The 23,092-nt window shown below is 47.1% G+C and overlaps 1 protein-coding gene and 1 long non-coding RNA gene across 5 annotated transcripts in view; one reads left to right on the top strand and one right to left on the bottom strand.

Moving 5' to 3' along the window:
- The window catches only part of PDE4B (phosphodiesterase 4B), a 201,714-nt gene that overhangs the window by 67,200 nt on the left and 111,422 nt on the right, over positions 1 to 23,092 (bottom strand). The window lies entirely within an intron of this gene.
- LOC113972926 lies at positions 8,094 to 13,616 on the top strand. Its single transcript, XR_003536073.1, has 3 exons — positions 8,094 to 8,256; positions 11,426 to 11,528; positions 13,375 to 13,616. It is a non-coding gene; the product is annotated as an uncharacterized LOC113972926 (long non-coding RNA).

Here is a 23,092-nt window from a genome sequence, read left to right as displayed (position 1 = left end):
CATGTGATGGAGACTCCAATGCAGGGCTGCAGGTGACCCCAGTGCCTCTGGTGGGGCTCCAGGACACCCTACAGCACTTGTGCCTATGGACAAGCCCTGCTCCCTGCCCCGAACCATCTTAGGGTGGGCAATTACACCCAGCAAGTGGGGACACAGGGTCCAGCCTTGCCTGTTCCCCACCAGGATATTACTGGTAACAAAGGGGGAATTACAGTCCTATATTGCATCTTTTATCGATGTGTCTTCAAGTATCTTATATACCTTTTAAGTGTAATCTGCACTTAACTCTCTTCCCAAAGCACACAGTGCCCTGATGGCAAAGGCAGACCATCAGCACGGCTCTCAAGGGTCCGGTCCAGCAAATGACCCCTGCTTCCAGCACGCAGGAAAGCATTCCCGTATCTGTATGGAACCAGAGCATCAGAAGCCTGTCAGCCAGAGTCATGCTTTACTTCAGCCTGCCCTTAAAGAGAGGATCTCCTGGCATGATGCCAAGAGGCACTTTTGCCTTTTCAAAGAGGCTGGGAAGCTCAGAGTGAGTTGCTTTGCTCCACCACAGCTCTGCCACAGCTCCATCCGGCACCACACAGGCACCAGCTGCACATCACAGAGCTGTTCTCACCTGCTGTCACACAAGCTGGGGACAGGGATAAAGTGACAACCATTTTAACCACTTATACAGACCACAGAGTTTTCCATTTTACCTGAGCTGAACGGGGAGCACAGACAGCCTTTGAGATGGAAGACTCACTGTTTTTCTGCATAATGTTTTAAGCTCCCCTCAGTCCATCCACAGCACCCAACAGTGGGCATGTGGAAACCTGCTGTGCTCAGAAATGCACCCAGTCTTCCTACTTGAATAATTATTTGACCTGGTTTTTTGATTTATATCCATAATTGGGATCTGTGTGGCCTGTCAGCAAAACGACAGTGAAATGTCCTAAGATGGTATTGAGATCATTAAATCCTTTGGAGACTCAGCCCCCCTAAAATAATTAATCCAGCTGGGTACATTTCAGCAAAATTTTACTTGCTTCACATCTTTCAAATGTCTGCACTCTCCATCTTTTATATCCATAGGAAAGGACACTGCAATAGCAAATGTCAGAGCACACTGATGTGATTCCAAGGGCAATCTTTTTTATAGCTCTCATTGATCATTTCAGGCCCAGCAAAAGCTCAATGCAAAAGTTGCCTCATCCAAATCATGAGCATCTGCCAACTGGTACTATTTCAGGGAAAAATATCAAGGATGGAAAAACCCGGCCCTTTGGCAGAAAGTCCTGTGTTTGCTCTGTCTGAGGGGTTTGGCACGTGGACCAAAAGGGGGGTCGGGAACCTGCTGCTCCCCCTGTGGAGGGGTGATGCCCTGCCCACATGTGAGCCAAATGCAAAGGCCAGGGGAGAAGGGATCTTCAAGCTGGCATAAGAACAAGTGGGCATAAAATGGACATAAATAAACTGAGGTTGGAAATCAGAGAAAAATTTTTTGCCTTGAGAGCAGACAGATCACTAAACAGCTTTCCTGTGGGAGTGCTGGGGGGTAAACACTGACTTGATGTTATTACTGGTGGAATTAATGGAGTAATTCACTAAACATTGCTCTTGGGGAGACCTTAGAGCCCCTTCCAGTGCCTAAAGGGGCTCCAAGAGAGCTGGAGAGGGACTTGGGACAAGTGCCTGGAGGGATAGGACAAGGGGGAAATTGGCTTCCCACTGCCAGAGGGCAGGGTTAGATGGGATATTGCGAAGGAATTCTCCCCTGTGAGGGTGGGGAGGCCCTGGCACAGGTTGCCCAGAGAAGCTGTGGCTGCCCCATCCCTGGAAGTGTCCAAGGCCAGGTTGGATGAGTCTTGGAGCAACCTGGTCTAGCAGAAGGTTTCCCTGCCCATAGCAGGGGGCGGACCTGGATGACTTTAAGGTCCCTTCCAACTCAAACCAGTCTGGGGTTCTGTGGTCTAAATAAAATCCAAGCAAGGGACTGGTGTTAAAATCATGTTGCACCACCCCAGTAGAGACTCCTCTGGCCTGGCCTCTGCCCCCACTGCCATTCCTGTAGCTTTGATGACCCCGTGGCTCAGCTCAGGCACAGGCAGAGGCAGTGAATACAAAACCTGCCATCCCTGGGCATGCACCACACAGCATTTCCATAAATTTGCATTTTTACTAATGACAGTGAGCTGGAAGGGACCCCTGCGCAGCCTCGGCAGGGACCAGCAGGGACACGCTCTGCCTGCCCACACTTCCTCCCTTCCTCCTCTGGCTGTTTGACAACAAAGGGGGGAAGAAGAGAGTGAAGTTAAACCACAGATTTATATTTTCTGCCATTAAGTCACATGCTCTGCAATAAGCTTTAATCATTCAGGACAGCAAACTGGATTTAGCAGAAGGGAAACCTTCCACAACATGGAGAGAAGATAGAGATGGTGGGCAGCAAGAATAAAATCTTCTGAAGTGGTGACTACAAGCCCAAAAAGCCAGGCAGGGCAAAAGTCCTGCAGCATATCTCATGTAGCTTATGCCAAATGGTGAGGTCATGCAGCAGATACAAGGCTTCAGCTTTTCCAGGTGTGGTGGAGTCCTTGCAGGACTGCCAGCTACTGAGCACAGGATACTTCAGGAAGGAGGGAAACACTATCACTGAGTGCATATGATATCCATTATCTGTTTTTATTTCCCCTGAACTTTTTCAGCATCCTTCCAGCTTGCTTCTCCATCCAAAACAAGTCTTCCAAACCCTGGTGTGTCCACACAGGTCATCCCTTTTGGGAGCCTGGATCAACACCATCCCAGTTTTTCCACTCTCACCAACGCAGTGCAGGAATCTCTGCTCCATCCCTGGTTCCCAACACGCAGTTGAAACACCCAGTTTGCCACTTCCTCTACACACAGTTTCACAAGCATCATGTGACTCCTCTAGAGCGTGCTTGTGCTTGTAACAGTCCGTGTCTTCTCACTGCTAAATTATCTCCCTGCTCAAGCCCTACCTCAGGTGATCATCACACTATGAAGCCCTTCAGAAAGGCTCCAGCACCTCAACCAGCTGCTCTGTGCTGTGCTTCTAAAAGTCTCTTGGGAATTAATGATTTCTCTGATGTGAAAGCAGATGTGAAAGCACTGTTGGCACCCAAAATATCATTTAATAACTGCTATGTTCCCTAAACCTGCAAATCCTCTCAAGACCTGCTTCAGGGCTCATTTTGATCTTCCTTAATTAAGGATCCCTTAGAAACTCTGTCTCATGTTGAAAATCACTTGCTGGAAACACTGTTCTGGAGTAACTTACTACAAACCATAAAGCTGCACTGTTCAAAAGAAATAGAGACATGGGGGCACTAAGCAAACTTCAGCTCAAAACTATCAATATCTGAAATGCAGCTATAAGTCACCAAGTCCAGGAGCATCAAACAATGCAGCCACAGTGACTGGGAGATTTGGAAGAAATATGAGCAGAGCACTTGCCACAATTGATTACCATTTAATAACAGAGAAGGTGAAGTTTTCAGTATGAATAAGCACAAATGTGTAGGCCTGGCACAAAATCATTACATCTGATTGTAGTTAAAGATTCGTGTCATCACAGTAAACGCTCCATTCTGGAGCTAATAGAATTGAGACATCCTGGGTATTTCAGGGTATTGATAAAGGTTTGGCCTGAGCTAACAAAGAATGAGTGGGCAGAGGTGATCAATGGGCAAAATGGATCCATTTAAAAATATTGACTCATTGTGTAAAAACATTCACTGTGGCAAAACCTGCAGAAAGTACACACTGGTGGGTTACTCCAAGGGGGAGGAAGAAATGTTTGATTTCATGGATGAAACAGGGGAGAGAAAACACCTGAAACTAGAGAGGAGTTGCTGAAAACAACTGAAATTAGTGAGGAGCTGCTGAAAGTACCTGGAACTAGTGAGGAGCTGCTGAGAACACCTGAAGCCAGTGAGGAGCTGCTGAAATAGATGGTGCCAGGCTCTGTTCAGTGGTGCCCAATGACAGGACAAGAAGCAATGGCCATAAACTAAAACACAAGCAGTACCACCTCAACAGAAGTAAGAACTTCTTTCCATAGAGGGTGGCAGAGCACAGGAACAGCTGCCCAGGCAGGGCGTGGAGCCTCCCTCTCTGGAGACATTCCAGTCCCACCTGGACATGTTCCTGTGTCACCTTTTCCAGGTGACCCTGCCTGGTCAGGGGGGTTGGACTGGATGATCTCCAGAGTTCCCTTCCAACCCTAATGATTCTATGTTTCTGTGAAAACACCCACAACTATTGAGGAGCTGATGAAAGCCCTGATGAGGGGCTGGATGGGGGCACACTGGGGTGGCAGGCAGGGCAGGCAGGGCTGCAGCACCCCAGGCCCCAGCGATGCCAGGGCTCTGAACAAACACCCTGTGCACACCAACACCTCCTGCAGGGCTGAGCCCAGCGGTGTGTGCTCGATACTGCTCTTCAGGTCAATAACTCACAAGCTGCAGAAGGAAGCCTTTTTCCTGCAACTCAGCACCCAACAGGGTGTTTAACCCTTTGTCTGCTTGCAGCAAAGCTTCCCAGGCTAAATCACTGCCAACTGTATCATTTCAGTTGGAAAAATGAATTTAAATTAGCCTGTTCGAGCTGAGATTAAATCCCAGCAGGAACCTAGGAGACTTAGCTCCACTGCACCTCCTCCCACCCCACCTCAGGCCTCTTGTCTTCTCCAGCCCAAGCCAAGATGCAGCTCCTGAAATGTTTCCCCATCTGGGCTTTTACTGAACTCCAGCAGAAATCTGTCTCCTTCCGTCCTTCATGGAAAAGCTCAGGCCAGCCCTGAGTTTTCAGGTTAGGAAAATCTTTCTGCAAACGTGTTGATGTGCTTGGAACTGGATGATGGCCAAGAAACCAATCAGTCCCAGAGCAAGGTCCTGTGTGCCACCCGTCTGCCAGCCTCCGGCAGCGTCTGGGAACGATCAAGATCACAGAGCCAGAGTGGGAGGCAAACAACGGGTATTCTCTGGATATGGCTCAGCCAGGATAAAATGTGACACCCTATAATAGTGCCCTGGCGTCACCCAGCACAACATCTGACCAAGGGGACATCAAATGCCACACAGATATCAAGGGCCTGATGGCCAGTCATGTGAAGAGCAAACAAGATAGCAGGGTGGCAGGGGAGGCAGCAGGGAACAAAACCCTAGTGTCAAGCCCTTCTGTGCTGAGCAGTCAGCCCTAAATGGTTGGTGATTTTTGCTTTCTGCCAAGGTTCTGCTTTAATTGGGCAAGACTGTGCAGCATGTTCAGTGACACGGAGCAGAGGAGAAAACAGCCTGTGCCAGGCTGTGAAGCCGTGCAGGAGTCACCCTGCTGAGGTGCAAAGAGTTATTATGGGTCAGAACATCTTATCCATGACGGCTTTTTACTTTACTGTTTTCAGAAATGTTCTGTGATTTAAGCTAAAAACATCAACATTTCTGTGCGTGCTGTCAACTCACCACACACAAAATCCAAATTCTGCCTAAATTTATACTCGTGGGTTCCACTTGTCCCAGTGAGCAAAGCTAGAATGAACTCCCAGCCCTTTTCATTGTCTTGGGTGAGGTGGAAGCAAAAAGTCAGTGACCACCGAGACAGCCTGAGAACTGAGAACACAACCATGGACACGCTGGTGAGCCTCATCCCCCCATGACTCTCTCACACCCTGGCCCAGTGGTGGCTTCACTGCACAGTGCTCTGACCTGCACAGTGAGGGCAGCTCTTTGAGGGCTGATGGAGTAAAGTTCTCTCTGGGAGCAGGGGCTGAAACCTCCTGGGTGCCAAGACATCAAGATTTGGCCTAACTTCTAAATTACTGAGGCCACCCATACAGCTTCTCCAGCAAATCTGTAATGTAGAAAATGCAAGCACAACCAAGTTCCTTATTGACTTGAGTGTAATAGATCAGTTAATACACCCCAGCACTTCATCAGAGAAGCAGCATCCTGCAGTGCTCCTTCCCTAACTCCTGCACCAGCTCCATAATCATCTGAATAGCGTCTCTGGTACTTGAACCTCTTGCCAGCACAAAGCTGGTTCAATAGTGCCATTCAAGCCCAGAGTAGCTGCACTGGCTGCACTCTGTCTCCAGAAGAGTAGGAGATTCTTGCTGCAGTCTAAGAAAGAAAAATCACTTAGCACAAATAAGGTCTTTTAAAACCACTGATTAAATAGATATTCACAAGACAGAGCACAATGGCTTTGATGGAGCCATTGCAACCTATTACATAAATCCTCATTCATGCCCAGGAGAGCTTTTCCTTTTCTTTTTTTAATATCAGAAGAGAAAATGAAGCCACGGAAAAGATATTAAATTACATAAAAATGTGCAAATGGTAAGTTCACGACTTAAACTCAGAGAAGCAAAGAGATACAGAATTTGGGCTGGAAATCTTGGCTGCTGTGCAGTCCCCAGCTGTGAGCTTGCAGGAGCTGTGCCATGGCCTTGGCTCCCTGGCACGGGAGCTTGCTACTTTGGACTCAGCTCTGCAGCACCAGCCCTGACAAATTACACCTCTTCTGAGGAGGAGGATGGAATTGCAGAGTTATTGATGGATGAATGGGAGCGCTGACAAGGAAAGGCAAGTGTTATGTGAGGGGGCTGGTTGATACTCACAAACTCCATCCCGTATTCTATAAAGGGCCATGGAGATGCTCCGAGGGCTGGAGCTCCTCTGCTCTGGAGACAGGCTGGGAGAGCTGGGGGTGTTCACCTGGAGAAGAGAAGGCTCCAGGGAGACCTTAGAGCCCCTTCCAGTGACTAAAGAAGCTTCAGGAGAGCTGGAGAGGGACTTAGGACAAGGGCCTGGAGGAACAGGACAAGGGAAATTGGCTTCCCATTGCCAGGAGGCAGGGATAGATGGGATATTGGGAAGGAATTCTCATCTGTAAGGCTGGAGATGCCCTGGCACAGGTTGCCCAGAGCAGCTGTGGCTGCCCCATCCCTGGAAGTGTCCAAGGCCAGGTTGGACAGGGCTTGGAGCAACTTGGTCTAGTGGAAGGGTCCCTGCTCATGGCAGGGTGATGGGACAAGATGGTCTTTAAGGTCTCTTCCAACCTAAACCATTCCACAATTCTATGAAACGTTCCCCCTCTGCCTGTGCATCCCTGCAGCCCCAGCACCTTCCAGCCTGCATTAAGAATGTTCTGACATACATTAGCTGCACACTGTTCATCCTTTCACACACTGTTCTACTGACATGTCAGACCTGGTGGAAGGTGATATCTTCACTAGGGCTTTCACAATTTTCTGCATTTCCTCATGAAAACAGACCTTTTCCTAGAATCTAGTTCCTAATACTTTTAATCTGAAATAAATGTATAATATTGCATGAGTTATTAGATTTACTGGAGCTAAAAGTGGGCTGAGAGAGCACCAGTGAGTGTAGAGTTTAATAGAATAGTTCTTAAAACACTGTACAATTTTAATGCAGTAAAGCAAAAAAAGGGGTCAGCTTGTTCTTCCAGATTCCACTCCAAACAATTTACTATCTTTATGGATGAAAAAATTTAGGGAGCCTTTTGTGATGTGAGTGAAACTAGGACATTCAATATAGACCCACTTCAAACCTTCACTCACAGACGTCTATTCCTTCAGCCAATATTTATTCTCTTCCCAGAAAGTCCTTTTATGCACTTTACATGGTGAGCTACAGCATCTCCTTCACTGCCACTTTCCCCAGTAAATCTCTGTTCTCATAAGTGTCTCTAACTGCAACAGATGGAATCAAGCTGCTCTCCCCAGTTATGGTCTTGTATAACACTGGGAGCTCGATGACCCTTCCAAGGCGGTCACAGGGGACTGGACAACCTGGCCCAACACCAGGACTGGTGTGGACAGTGCACAAAACCAGCGCCTTCCCTTCTGCTCCTCACCCTCAGAAAGGGTTAACAGGAAACGTTTGTTTAGGACACCAAGAAGCTCTTGGCCCCAAAACAGGACTCAGATCACAACTAAGACACTTATCAAACCCCTCCTGGTGCTCTGCATTTCCCTGCTCTGCTTTGCCAGGCACAACTCAGCCGGCAAAGCCAGGAATTTAGTTCCCTGGCGTCACCCTCCGTGTGAACTCATTCCTTCTCCTTGTGATGTCACTCAGCTCCAACGCCCCCAGGGCTCTCGCCGGAGTCGGGAACAGTTGACGTGTGCGGGAATTCTCCTTTTAGCAGACACAGAGATGATTTATAAGAAATCCCTGCCTGCACTTCCTCCAGCTGCTTCAGTATCTTTCCCTGGGTGTTTTTACGGTAAAGTTTTTCCAGGGCTCAGCCCTCTCGTGGATGGGCCCTCTCCCCCTCCCCGCTCCCACCTGGCACAATGTTCATCCGAGGCCAAGCAAGGCAGGTGATCCAGGGATTTATGGAGCTGAGCTGGCCCCACTGCAGGGACACAGGTGGGCAGGGGACACTGAGCCATTGATCCCATGGCCAGACTCTGCACGCTGCCTAAGGGGCTTGTGGATGGAACGGTTCCCGAAAGAACAAGAGCCAGGATCAGGGATTCTGAGACCATCAGGACTGGGAGAGCTCATTCCCTATCCACCCTATAGATACTGCTGCAATCCAGACCTCCAGCTTTCACCTTACTGTGGCACCACACTGAAGGCTTTGATACAGAAATCTGCTGCATTAACTTTCCAGAGAAGGGAAGGGAGCTGGGGAAGGGTCTGGAGCACCAGGAGTGGCTGAGGGAGCTGGGGGGGCTCAGCCTGGAGGAAAGGAGGCTCAGGGGGGACCTTCTTGCTCTCTGCAACTCCCTGACAGGAGGGTGGAGCCAGGTGGGGGTCAGGCTCTGCTCCCAGGGAACAAGGGACAGGACAAGGGGAAACGGCCTTATGTTGTGCCAGGGGAGGTTCAGGTTGGACATGAGGAGGAATTTCTTCAGAGGAAGGGTGGTCAGGCATTGGAAGAGACTGCCCAGGCAGGTGGTAGAGTCCCCATCCCTGGAGGGATTTAGAAGCCATGTGGATGTGTCACTTGGGGACATGGGTCAGTGGTGGCCTTGGCAGTGCTGGGGAATGGCTGGACTCGATGGTCTCACAGGGCTTTTCCAATCTTAATGATTCCATGATTCTTCTTGATCTTGGGAAAAAAAAAGTTGTCTAATTTCTAATATCCGATAGGAGCTCGAATGATGTATCTAAGATAGACCTGTTTCACCACCACCTTCGTATTTTTAATTAATCTCTCCTTTCAAACTTACTGCTAAATGATCTTTAAATGTCTATTCCTAAAGGAGAGCTAAAAACTGAACAGAAATTTAATATAATAAAGATTAAAACAAAATTATATAAGATCAGTGTAAATACAATAGACTTACATAAGATAACTGGACAATAAAGTGTGGTTTAGAATTTTTCAAGAGCCTTGCTAGCTCACCTTCTGTATAACTTTTGAAACATTCAGGTTATGATGAGTTTGTAGCACAGTTCTAAGGAAAAGATGATAAATAGAAGGGCATGGCTTTTTTCTCTTTTAAATAGTGATTAAATCTAAGACATATTTATCTAACCCCTTAGAAAACCAAGAGTGTGGAGCCTCTGATTAGCAGACAGCTGCACCATGGCTCCTTCCTCCAATCTCAGGGGAATTTTGGGGCCAAATTCTGCAGCCTCACTGGCAGCTGTTGGCACCCAGCTGCCTCTGCCTCCCCTCAGCATCTGTGCAAGATATAACAGGTTTATTTCTTTAGTTTTCTTTTTAATCTACAGCCTTTGAATCACTGCAAAATATATTCTGTACCAAAGACACTAATCTACAGGGAAACTACTTCCTGCTCCACCTTGTATCCAGTCAGATTATTCCAAAACACCCCAGACCTGCTCACTGTGGGTGACAAAACTGCCAATAAAATTTTAGTTGGGAAGGTCCCTGTCTACACCTCAAAATGTACTTCTTGGATATGCTGTGGCTCAGCTCACAGGGGGATTTCAGGTGGGGCAGCATGAAAGCATCTCCTGTTCCCAGAGGTACCAACAGGAACACAGGCTGCTTTGAAGTCTAGTGTGAGGCTTTTTCTTTTTCACTTTTTAGCTCTAGGCAAAGACAAAAAAATCCATCTCAATGCTATGGCAGCTTTGCATGGACAAGCCTGTCACCCAGCTACCAATAAACAAGTGTACCTCAGCATTTCAGGTGGGCAGAGACAGTGGGGGGAATATGACCAGGCTTGATGGGGCTTAGAGCAACCTGGTCTAGTGGAAGGTGTCCCTGCCCATGGCAGGGGGTTGGAATGACATGAGCTTGAAGTCCCTCCCAACCCACACCAGTCTGTGATTCTGTGATAGACTGTGCAAGGATCAAGACCTTTTGCCTTTGTGTACCCAATGTATGGCAATGTCAAAACAAATTCCCTGGTGTTCCAAAGACACACATAAAGCACAAGAATTGAGTCTTAGAAATATGGCAGGGAATCAAACCATTACCCAAGTGAATTCGGATGTCTTGTCCTCCTTTCACCTGAAGTCATCGCTAACAAGCTCTGTCTGATGTGACCAGAAACAAGCCAGGTACTACAAGGAAATAAGTCCTGCTCCAGGATATGGCACGTGGCTTGCTCATTCAGAAAGTGAAGAAAGCTGTTCTCTCCAGGTTTGTAAAACATTCCAGATATCACTGAATCACAGAATCCCAGAATGATTTGGGTTGGAAGGGACCTTAAAGCCTATCTCGATCCAGCTGTTCTCCCACCCAAGAAACAATCTGTGAACTCCTACATGGAATTCCCCTCCTGCCTGTTTCCAAGACCAGATGATTTTACCCCAAACACTTGTTTCTAAATGTACAAACCAGTAAATGATGCACTAAACAGTTTCGCAAAGAAAGGTGAACTTACTGCAACAACAGTAGAAAACTGTATCACTGATAAGTCAAATAAAACAAACATAAACAAGGTAAGATATAATCTCTCGGTTCTTCTCTCATTAAGTCATTCTGAGGACTTAATTTTAAAATACAAAAGTGTTCTGAGAATACTTTGTAATTACAAACCAATAAGAGAAATCATCCAGGAGGAATAATTACATAATTTCTACATGAACTCACTGCTTAGAAGACTTCACAGCTTAGAGAGGCCGTAATAAATAGCTCCTCATATCATTGCTGCTGCTGCAGCTGATGACTCACCACTGTTACTGGGATCATATCCCAGAATAGTCATGCTCCTCTGTGTACTGCATGCAAAATTAGCCATCAGGGGCTTACTATTAAACAAAACAGATTTGGGGGGTCAGGGTTTATGTGGTCATATCATAAAAACAAAAGCTGTTCAGTGTTTTACTGGAATGCAACGAATGTGACACACCCAACCTGAAGGCCTCTGATCCCCATCCCACAGAATCAGAATTAGAATCAGCATATTCCAAACCTGGGGGTTTTCAGTTAACAATTCCCTATCACACACTTCTAGTCCTGGCAGCACAGAACAGTCCTCCTGCAGACAGCAGCTAAAACCACTGAGATAGAGAAATACACCTGGAATCACAGAAACACAATGGAACAAGTCCAGGGATCTGATACAAGTAACCAAAAAGAAAGAGATTGTCTAGGCTGGGAGAGCTGAGGGTGTTCACCTCGACAAGAGAAGGCTCCAGGGACAACTTAGAGCCCCTTCCACTGCCTGAAGAGGCTCCAGAAGAGCTGGAGAGGGACTTTGGACAAGAGCCTGGAAGGGACAGAACACAGGGAATGGCTTCCCACTGCCAGAGGTCAGTGTTAGGTGGGATACTGGAAAAGAATTCTTCCCTGTGAGGGTGGAGAGGCCCTGGCACAGGTTGCCCAGAAAAGCTGTGCCTGCCCCATCCCTGGAAGTGTCCAAGGCCAGGTTGGATGGGGCTTGGAGCAACCTGGTCTAGTGGAAGGTGTCCCTGCCCATGGCAGGGAGTGGAATGGGATGGGCTTTAAAGTCCCTTCCAAGCCAAACCAGTCTGTGATTCTATGAGCTAATTAAAATATACATCCCTTACCAGCTAGAGCAGAATGGTGCATCAGTTTGATAGAATTTAATTCAAAAAGCACAAAAAAGTAGTATGAAACAATAGAAATGCACTGCTATTACTCCATTAGCCTCCAAGAAACACCAACAGTTTCCTCCAAAAAAATAGTTAATCACATTATATAGGTGGTGTCTGTGCTTATGTGCCACACCAAAGTGGTGTTTGCCATTTTCAGTGAATACCCAAAATCTTTGGAATTGTAGGGCAGAGCCCCATGTAAGACATGGAGGTGACTGACAGAATGACAGGACTAAGAAAGGACTTTCCCCATCTGACTTCACAACCTCATTTCCAAAAGTGTTCTGTTCTTTCATCTTCTGGTATTTATGCACATCTCAAAGTACATCTGCAGCCTTTACCTTCACAACATTTTCACTGAAAGAATATTAACAACATCAAAAATTTATTTTTTGGCTGAATAAAAACCCTCTCCCTATGCATTATCATAGAATCCCAGAATGGTTTGGATTGGAAGAGACCTTTAAAAGTCATCCAGTCCCACCTCCTGCCACGGGCAGGGACACCTTACACTAGACCAGGTTGCTCCAAGCCCCATCCAACCCGGCCTTGGACACTTCCAGGGATGGGGCAGCCACAGCTTGTCTGGGTAACCTGTGCCAGGGCCTCACCACCCTCACAGGGGAGAATTCCTTCCCAATATCCCATCTAATCCTGACCTCTGGCAGTGGGAAGCCATTCCCTGTGTCCTGCCCCTCCAGGCCCTTGTCCAAAGTCCCTCTACAGCTATCCTGGAGCCTCTTCAGGCAGTGGAAGGGGCTCTAAGTTGTCACTGGAGCCTTCTCTTCTCCAGGCCGAACACCCCCAGCTCTCCCAGCCTGTCTCTAGAGCAGAGGGGCTCCAGCCCTCAGAGCATCTCCATGATCTCCTCTGGACTCACTCCAGAAGCTCCATGTCCTTCTGCTGTTGTCCCCCAGGGCTGGAGGAAGCTCTGCAGGTGGGGTCTCACTTGAGTGGAGCAGTGGAACAGAATTCCCCCCATGCCTGCCGCCCATGCTGGGGGTCAGCCCAGGGCACCGGGTGTTTCTGGGTGCCAGTAGACAGGGCCAGGGCATGTTGAGCTCATGAGCAATTCCCTCCCCAGTCAGGATGTGTCCCAGTGCTCCCCTCTGATTCCCCCAAGGCTCTGCCTGTTCCATGTCCAGTACTTCCACGCTCATTTCGCAGCACAATCTCCTTCCCAAAAACTCACAGGTAAAGCCATGTGCTCGGGTCCCTGGAGCTGGGCTGGAAATCACAATCACTGAATATACATGTATGGAATTTCAGACTTGATTCCAGGTTCTCTGAGGCCAAGAACTGGTGGGATCTGTGGGCGGTAACAGGGAGCACTGTGTCCATCTCGCTCCTGCAGGTCCCCCCCAGCCCTCTCCACTGTGTCAAGCTGAATCTGCCTCGTCTGCTGCTTCAGACCCTGAACTCCTGAAAACTGCTGTGACTTCCTTGGAAATACGTCAGTGCTGCCCTAGATACCGAGGCTGCTCCACCAAACAGTCCTTTCCACACTGCACAGTGACTACCAGACTATTTCTCCTGTTATTCTCAGCATCTCTGGGTTCATTCTCATTCCCCCTTTCCTGCCAGCCTACCCAGAGCACCTCCACGCTCTGTCTACCCTTCCTAGCTCCCTCTCCTTCTCTGAGAATAACATGCAGGAAACCAAGGATTTATTTGTCATTTTTCCAGTCTTAAGACATCAAGAGTTGTGCTCATCTCTCTGCAGATATTAATTCCTCCAGGCTAAGTAATAACAGGCTCCCTGGAGCAGCCTGTCCTTGTCGGATTCTACGGATGCTCCTGGACCGCCCACTCTCCTCCTCAGCTCCCAGCCAGTTTGTGGCCAGATTAGAGTTCCCCCATCATGAGAGTCAACTGGAATACTCCAAGTTGTATTTCATGCTCTCCTAAAAGCCAAATATATACTGTCTATCAAATCCAGTTCCTCTCCTAATTCTCTTACTCCTGTAAACAAACCCACCGATCACATCTGCTGTGTTTTGCTCATGCTGGTGCTTTTGAGAGTGGGCCAAACCCCTGAAATCCAAATGCTCCCGAGCCAGGAGAGAGAAGATGGAATCTGCTGCTTTAAATGGGACAAATCTGCTTTTAATTGGCTGCTGTCCATGACAGATTTTAATCCTGTGGAGGCAATAGTCCACACTACTATCTGAGCATTTTTACCAGCACATATTGATTGGCTTTTTCCAGTCCTCTGCTTTGTCTGTATTCCTACCCCAAAACTGCACTACTTAAATCATCAAACGATACATTAATTCCAGGAGTTTATATTATTGAGCTATTATGTTTTATCCATGGCTTCAAAAAATATTTTCTAAAGAAATCAAGTCCTTTGGATCAATTCACTCTTATTCCACCAACAGACCTACACCTATTGCTTTCATCTAAGAAAACATATGGACAAATGTGAGGTTGGAATATCCTCGAGCTTTCAGGGATTAGGGAACACCCGAGTATCACTTTTTCACAGCAAATGTGGGGGCATAGCATGAGGAATTAAACAGAGCCCCCCCAATCCCTGTTGGAGATGCTGTGAGTGGTCCAGCAGCTCCCTGGAAAGCTAAGTGAGAGGTGGAAGGGAATCATCTCAATACCAAAATCCACATCTGAAACTTGCACTACAAACACAAGTTTCATGCTCATGTTTAATCCAGGCAAACACATAAACAGACAGAAAAAGGAAATATAGGGAGTCTTCTATTATAAAAGAGAAATTGTGGGAGTTTTTATAAAGTTTCAGAATTATGTTAAACATTACAGAATCAGCCAAGTTTAATTTTGTTGTTGTTACTGCTTGCATTAATTGCTAAAGTTTATTTGGAGTTAACACAGAGGTATAAACACCTTAGAGGGAGACACACAGCAAAAATTCCTTAAAATTTCCCATTGAAAAACCAGGGATCAGCTGGGCCAAGCTCACCTTGCTCAGGATGGAATCTGTTCTTGCAAAAACTACTGAGCTGATTTCAAGAATAAAACTGTGCAAAAGCTGTTGTGCCCACAATAACACCTGCTCTGTCTCTGGCTGCAGGGGGCTGGGTTTGGTTTTCAGTTCTGTTTTCTGTTTCAGGCTCTTGCTTTAAAGGTTTCATTTTAAACTTGGCAGGAGTGCCCAGGCAGTGTTAGTCAGGGATCAGCCTTTTCCAGAGACAAACACTCACAATTGACTCACTGATGGTCTTTTGAAAGCAAATCCAAGCACATGGGGCACTAATTGGAGCCTTTTTAGTGCTGGGCTGTTCCCAGTCCCAGAGGAATCCAACGAGGAGCCCCAGGGGAAAGCCAGGAGCAACCTGGTCTAGTAGAAGGTGTCCCTGCCCATGACAGGGGGTGGAATGAGGTGGGCTTTGAGGTCATTCATAACCCAAACTATTCCAGGATTCCATGATTCTCCTTGAATGCTTTCAGAGGGGAAGGCAGTGGTGTCCATCTTAAGGAGGGGGAATCCACTGGGTGCTCCCCTGGCTTGTAGAGGTCTCCTGATGCCATTCCCTGCTCTCTGACCTCTGAGCACAGTTCTGTGTCTCTGCTTTTTGTACTTCCCCCATCACCAATGTGTAGAAGCTTGAGAGTTTAGTTTTTAATAGTGCTACAGAGAGTCAAGATTATTTTATTTTTTTCCTACATAATCCCCCCCTCCCCTGCCGTGTCCTGAGACCTTGCCCTGGCCATCACCACATTTCCACCCTGATTCCTGTTTCTCCCAGTATCTGCTCCTCCTGTGCTCCACGGGGGCTGAGGAGATGCTGTCCTCTGCTCACACAGCCAGATTTAACATCTGGAACAAGAAGGGCTGGATGAACTGGGACAATCCCTGTAAACCAAAGGTGCTCTGGCATGAGGACATGTGGCTTCCCAGCACACAGCAGGAATTCGTCGGCTCAGTGTCATGGGTTGATTTCCTACTGTTTTCAGCTTTAACAGTTGGATTGATACAATTAACACGTTTTCGTATGCTTTCCTTAAAAGAAAAAAAAAGCTAAAAAAAGATAAACTGCTATTAAGGCTCGCAGGCATTTTATGTCCTAGAATTTATACTGAGAGCTACATAAAAAAATCAACAAAATCATACAAGTAATCAGGGTGGGGGAGAAACAGACCCTGTAAAATGATTGATAAATCCCTTTATAAGCCAAACAACAATCGTGTTACTTTGCAATTTGATTTTGAAATTTCCAGAATTTAGCGAAGAGCTTCAGCTCTTTAATACATTTGCCAGCTGCAGGTTTTAATCTCACTATTTGTTAACTGTAACGAAGGAAAATAATTATTCTCCGAGTCCTGGGGAGGTGTTGGCACTGGAAGTGGCGGGGTTGGAGCGGTGCCAGGGTGGGGATGGATGGCTGTGCTGGAGCTGTCGCCCTGTGCCGGGTGCTGCTCTCATTTCACTGCTCCATTGACGTCACTGTGAGCTTTCAAACCAGCCCCGCACGTCTGGTGAACTCCACAGAACTGGGAGAATGAAAAACCCGCAGCTCATTCACCAGAATGAAAATGAGAGGGGTTTTTTTCTCTCTCATAAAACCTTTGCTGTTTTATTCCTTTTTTCATGCCCTTTATTGAGTTTGTGTTTAAATCAATAAACTGTGATTATAATATGTATCAGGGATCAGTCCTCCCCATGGCAGGGGGAGGAATGAGGAGATCTTTAAGGTCCTTTCCAACCCAAACCAGCCTGTGATTCTATGATCTGTGATAAACTGAACAAAGACAATAAAAACACTGAGGAAGGACACTCTTTGTGCTTCCAAAGGTAACAGAATGGCTCTTTTTGCTCTAATTCAGACAGTTTAGGGCTTAATTTTCCAACCTTTATAAAAACCCCCATGTTATCAACATTGTCATATTCCGTGGAATGGGATGTTCTGTGTTACAAGCTGGACTTGGTGATCCTGTGGGTCACTTCCAACTCAGGATATTCTGTGATTTCATGACTCTATGATTCTACTATTCCATGATTCTGTGATTCTATTATGCCATGGCTCTATGACTCAGTGATTCTATTATTCCATGATTCTGTGATTCCACAGTTCTGTGATTCTATTATTCCATGATTCTATGATGGAAGGCCTCAGAATCTTTCTTTTTTTACGTGGTTGTCCTGAAAATGAGCAGCAAAGATGCTCCCTGAGCAGTGTCTGGTTTGAGACAGCTCTGCTCTGGTGGCAGCCAAGCACTGACATCCATCTGCCATAATCCAGAGCTCCCAGGACAGAGCCAGTGGGAACAGGAGGTGGATAATGGTTATAGATTTGTTTTTGCAGTTTGTGGAGAAAGATTTTTAATCTTTGAAAAGTCCTTCTGAGGAGTCTTGTCTGCATAAGGAGTGAACACCACGGCTGCTGGTGACAATCCTGTGTCACCCAGGGCTGAGCAGGATTTTAGAAAGGACAAGGAAACCTCAGAAAAAGCCTTTGTTTAGTTCTCAGGGTTAAATTCCAGCTGAGCTTTGGACCTGGGGAGCAGAGGACAGTGCCCAACATTCATCTGTCCTGCTCTGTGTTGGGAATGGAGCTCCAACACAGGGTGCACCTGGGTTTATTCTCTGCAGAAGCAATTTGGGCAGAGTAACTTGATGGGAATGTTCCATGGCCCCTGTAATAGCTCTTTCATTATTCCCATCAGCAAAGGGGATAAATTGCAGGGGACTGGCTCAGGGGGAATGGGGAGCTGTTCTCAGGATGGCAGAACTGTAAATCACAAGCTGTGGAGGCTGTAAAGAAAAAAAATCACTCAACTTTTGAAATTCTTTGTCTGTAACAAATCCCAGGCCAGTAGGAACCCAAAATTTCACTTATTAAATTTCACTTATTTCTCCTGTAGAGAAGAAACCCCTTTTCCATCGTGTTGTTCACTGTACCAGCTGACTGTCTGAGATTGCCTAATCTGCCAGTGAGTTTGGAGCTAAAAGAAATCTGTATCCTAGTTATTAGCCTCTGGAGAAGAGGTTTATGAAGGAAATCCTGATAAAGCTTTAGAAACAGGAATCTGCATTTCTAAGCCTGCTAAGATGCAAGAGTGGAAAAAGCCCCAGAACTTCTTAGAAAATGCTGAGACCTCTTTTTGCATTCAGAGAATCTCAGAATGGTTTAGGCTGGAAAGGACCTCAGTCTAATTCCATCCCTGCCTGCCCTGGGCAGGGACACCTGCCACTATCCCAGGTTGCTCCAAGCCCCATCCAACCTGGCCTTGGACACTTCCAGGGATGGAGCAGCCACAGCTTCTCTGGGCAACCTGTGCCAGGGCCTCACCACCCTCACAGGGGAGAATTCCTTCGTAATATACCACCTAACCCTGCCCTCTGGCAGTGGGAAGCCATTCCCTGTGTCCTGTCCCTCCAGGCCCTTGTCCCAAGTCCCTCTCCATCTCTCTTGGAGCCCTTTTAGACAGTGGAAGGGGCTCTGAGTTGTCCCTGGAGCCTTCTCTTCTCCAGGTTGAACATCCCCAGCTCTCCCAGCCTGTCTTCAGAGCGGAGGGGCTCAGGCCCCTCTGGACTCGCTCCAGCAGCTCCACATCCTTCTGGACTCATATGAAATCTGAGAAAGTCAGCACATGGCTTCCCGGTTATGCCTGGATGACCTACCCCAAAGGGTGTTCACAGACACCACCAAAGCCAGGCTGGGAAGCATCAGCTGCTGACCCACCAGGGCAGCTCCTCCATCCAGGCTCATCCCAACGGGACCAGCACATGGAAGGGTGTCTGCAGCCAGGAAGGACTCAGACTGCTGTGACTTGGACAAGCTAGGGAGGAGGAGGACAAGTAATAGACTGGAAAAACAACTTCATGTGTGTGACAGATAGAGATGCACATGAACTTGGCTAAAAAGAGTCTCCTATCCAAGTGAAGTTACACAGATTATTTCCCTGGAAGTTAAGATAATGAATGGAAATATGATAATGTAAATACGTCAAGAGCGGCCTCAAACACTCTAACTCTTATCTTCTGCCTTGCAAGACCAGCATGAAAATCCAGCCAGGAACAACTTGAAAAGATACAGCATGAAGAGAAGGGAAAGGTCACTAAATACCAACCCCATTCCTCCACCGGAATCCCTCTGTAACCAGCTTCCCAAACAGCCAAAGTAAACACTGCACTGCTCAGAGCCAATTAAATTCCCATTATTTTATTGTTAAAAATTCTGTTTCAGCCAGGCATTGTCTCTGCTGCAGACACATCTCAACAGTGGGTTCTTTGTGCTTCCTACAGGCATTTGTGAGCACAGGAGAAATATTTGGCCTTCTCTTTCTGAATTATGCCTACAGATTTCTGAGTTACGTCTCTCAAATCTACCTTCTGCATATAAATCATTTCTTTGTTGGAAATTCTGCCTATTTATAGAAGGCTATGGAATTAATACATGAAGACAACCAAAATGTTTGAAGTACATCTAAAGTTACAGCTAAAACCCAGGAAAATCAGGTAACTTGAAGGTAGAGTAGATTATAACCCATGGCATTGGAGAGTGTTAAATAATTGCAGACCAAACCTTGAGTATTTTGAAATTCAATATCAAAATCAAAGTCAGTTCATGTCAGTGAAGTGAGGTGGGGGTCAGTCTCTTCTTGCAGGTAACAAGGGACAGGACAAGAGGAAACAGCTTCAAGTTGCACCAGGGGAGGTTTAGCTTGGATATTTGGGAATATTTCTCCCTGGAGAGGGCTGTCCAGTCCTGGCACAGCTGCCCAGGGAGGTGGTAGAGTCTCCATCCCTGGAGGGATTTAAAAGCCGTGTGGATGTGGCAGTTGGGGACATGGGGCAGTCGTGGCCTTGGCAGTGCTGGGGAAACAGTCTCAGTGGGCTTTTCCAACCTAAATGATTCCATGATTCTGTATGATACCACATTATGAAAAACACCTCCAGCCTCACATCCAACTGCAAACATCTCAGCCTGAATCAAGTGAGCTGAAAGAATTAAGGTCAGGGTGGCTGTTCTGTGTCCTGTGGTTATCACCCCTCTGATAAACATGTTTCTATTCCAGCACAAAGATATGCCAAGAGGACCTGTCACTCTGGCTGCACTTAGCTGGGGGTTGTGGAGCACCTCTGAGATCCCTGTGTTGGCAGCTGGAAGCAGAGTCCTGGGTTTTTGTTCCACCACTTCATACCATGACAGTTTCTGCTCCCCCACCAACACAGCGTTCGGTCTGAATTCAAGAGTTTGAAATCATCCCTACAAACAAGCACCAACCATGAATTCCTCTATTTCCCCACCAGGCACTTACAGGAAGTGATGTGCTGGTGCAATCCCAACCGCACATAACCATTTTCCATTGCCCCAAAACATGTTCCAACATCCCATACCAGGCAGAGCATAAGCACAGAGCTCTCCTCTCTGCCCCCAAAAATCAACAGTGATCAAAGTCCCACATTGTCCAGGTGTGGGTAGGAACCACCAGCTCCTCTGTTGAACTTGGAGGAGAACATGGTCCTCTGAAGCAGAAGGCCATCCATTGAATAATGGAATGGTTTGATCTGGAAGAGACCCTTCATGGGGTTCATCACATCCCTTCATCCCCTGTCATGGGCAGGGACACCTTCCACTAGATCAGGGTGAAGCTCTAGTTAAAAGAGTTTGCTTATGCATGATGGGACAGCAGAAGGAGAAGCTCAGAGGAAGTCCAAAAGTTTATTTGAGAGGAAAAAAACGCCTGAAGATGCAGTGCAAATGTGTAACAGTAACTAATGAGCCTCAGCCACGACGGGTGCTCTGAACAAGCAACCAAGAGGCTACACAGGTCAGGATGAGCAAGACTCAGTCTAACACTAGCTAGGCCAGCACGGGGTGAGAAATATGCTTTATTTCCACCTGTGCACAGGTGAAGTGAATTTTATAGGATAACCCCTACCCCCTCCTTCAAAAATCCATATTCTGACAAGGCTCCCTTTGAGCTGTCCACTTTTAATTACCTAAAACTTCACTGATTGGTCAGATGGCACCGACCTGTCCCCAGGGCCCATCCCTAATAACCCTCCCTCTTAGGATTAGGGTGCTATTCAGTTCATTTCAGTTCATTTCTAGAGCTGAAATTATTTATATTGCTCTTGCAGCCACAGAATGTATTTCTCCTTTCTCCAAACGAAACACATATTTCCATAACTCCCTCTGCTCTGCACAGACGTTCACACTGTCCATAACAAATGTGCACAGTCTCTCCTCTTCCTTTCATTTGTAAGTCTGGCAAATCGATTAACACTTCCCACCCCTTTCCTCCTGGTCCCCTATTCCTCTGTCTCAGCTTACTAGGGTTCCTCCTCAAGATGAACTTTCTAAATCAAATCAACTCCCCCGGCAAAACATAAAGGGAAAGCCATGGTAAAAATTCCAAGACAGGTTGGTTTAGATTAGAGATTACGGAGAAATTCTTCCCTGTGAGGGGTTGAGGCCCTGGCACAGGTTACCCAGAGAAGCTGTGGCTGCCCCATCCCTGGAAGTGTCCTAGGCCAGGTTGGACAGGGTCTGGAGCAACCTGGGATAGTGGAAGGTGTCCCTGCCCAGGGCAGGGGGTGGAATGAGATGAGCTTTGAGGTCCCTTCAACACAAACCATCCCAGGATTCTATGATTCTGATACAGGCTCTGCTAAAGTGCAGCAACACCTGCTGCTGTGTCAGGCACAGCCATGTGAGTCCTCATTTATCTCTGTCCTTCAGACCCGGCACGTGCGGGACCTCTTTGGCCGGGGAGGAACCGGTGCTGTCAACACTCTGCCGAGCACAGAGCAGCCACACGAGCCAGCGAGGGGGCACGTGCCACCAGGTCTGTCCTGCAGAAGGACAGGGGGTGTCTGGGCAGCGGCACTGCCGTGGCTCCACGGGCTGGCACCACCAGCAGAAGGAAGAAGGACCCTGCCATCCACCCCAGCCCACGGTGCAGCGGAGGAAGTGCGATCGCTCACCTCAGCTATCCAACGATTCATCAGCAAGACACAGCCCTCATTTTATGCAGGGTAATGACAGACACTGTTAGGGTTTCAATCAAGAAAATCCTACACCACCGTGAAGGGCCCTTGGGAAGGGAGGACACCCAGCACCACGCACAGAGAACTCAAGCAACCAGTGGGACCTTCCATCCTTCCTCTTCCTGCCGCTTCCTTGTCTCCAGGGGCCTCCCGTGGCTTCCTTTCTGAACATTTGCTGTCACCAGAGGTCTTCCAACAATATAATAAGGCATTTTTGCTCTTCTCTAAATATTTACCTTTCCATTCTCCTGTCCCTGAAACACCACACATGGCTCTCCTCAAGGAGCAGGCTGTGCTCTGGGGAGAAGGGAATCTCACCCTGTCACTCCCCAGCGCTTTTAAAGGCTCAGAGCCTTGATATTTTCATTAATATATACAAATACTCAGCTATAGGTTCATCCCAGAGCCTAATGCAGAGGTTAAATGATTATAACCAATAATGAGATTACGAAGAATAAATTCTGTGTAAGAGCAGAATATTTCTGCGTATAGGTACGATTATAGAATCAGCATTTTAATATCTAGGATATAAAGTTATCTCTCTATTCTGTATCCTTGAGGACAACATAGATTATCCACACTAGAAGACCATGTATATCACACTACCCAATGACTTCATCCCTGAACTCAAACAGCGGGTCTTTACCTATAAAATTAAATCCGTTTTGGTGTCATCTGTCAAACCCAATCCTGCGCCATCCATGGTAGGACATAACTCTGGAGTTTCCCTCTTCCCTCCCTCTGCCCTACCATGGCCAGATCAGAGCAGAGGCAGCAGCAGCTCCATCTGCTTATTAAAATGCAACAGTAGTTGACAACAGACTGGAGAAGGTGCAGAGGTAGCACCATGAAATCACTCAAGCGAAAGAACATTTTAGGGACTCATCAATTTTTAAATGAAAATTTCAGTTCATGCACACCTTATAATAAAAACAATCAAGCACAATACCAAATTTTCCATTCTTTCCCCTCCCTTTCCCCACAGCCCCAATTACCAAGTGTTGTGAGGGTGCGTTGTCAGATCGAAATCTGACCAGGAAAGATCAGAAAAGAAAATATTCACTAAACAACCTGACAATGCCACAGCTCCAGGAAC

Source organism: Neopelma chrysocephalum, unplaced genomic scaffold, assembly GCF_003984885.1.
Source record: "Neopelma chrysocephalum unplaced genomic scaffold, ASM398488v2 Primary Assembly neopelma1_97, whole genome shotgun sequence".
NCBI classification, from domain to species: Eukaryota; Metazoa; Chordata; class Aves; order Passeriformes; family Pipridae; genus Neopelma; species Neopelma chrysocephalum.
Note: the sequence above shows the minus strand (reverse complement) of the source record. Positions and strands in the feature narration are given on the sequence as shown.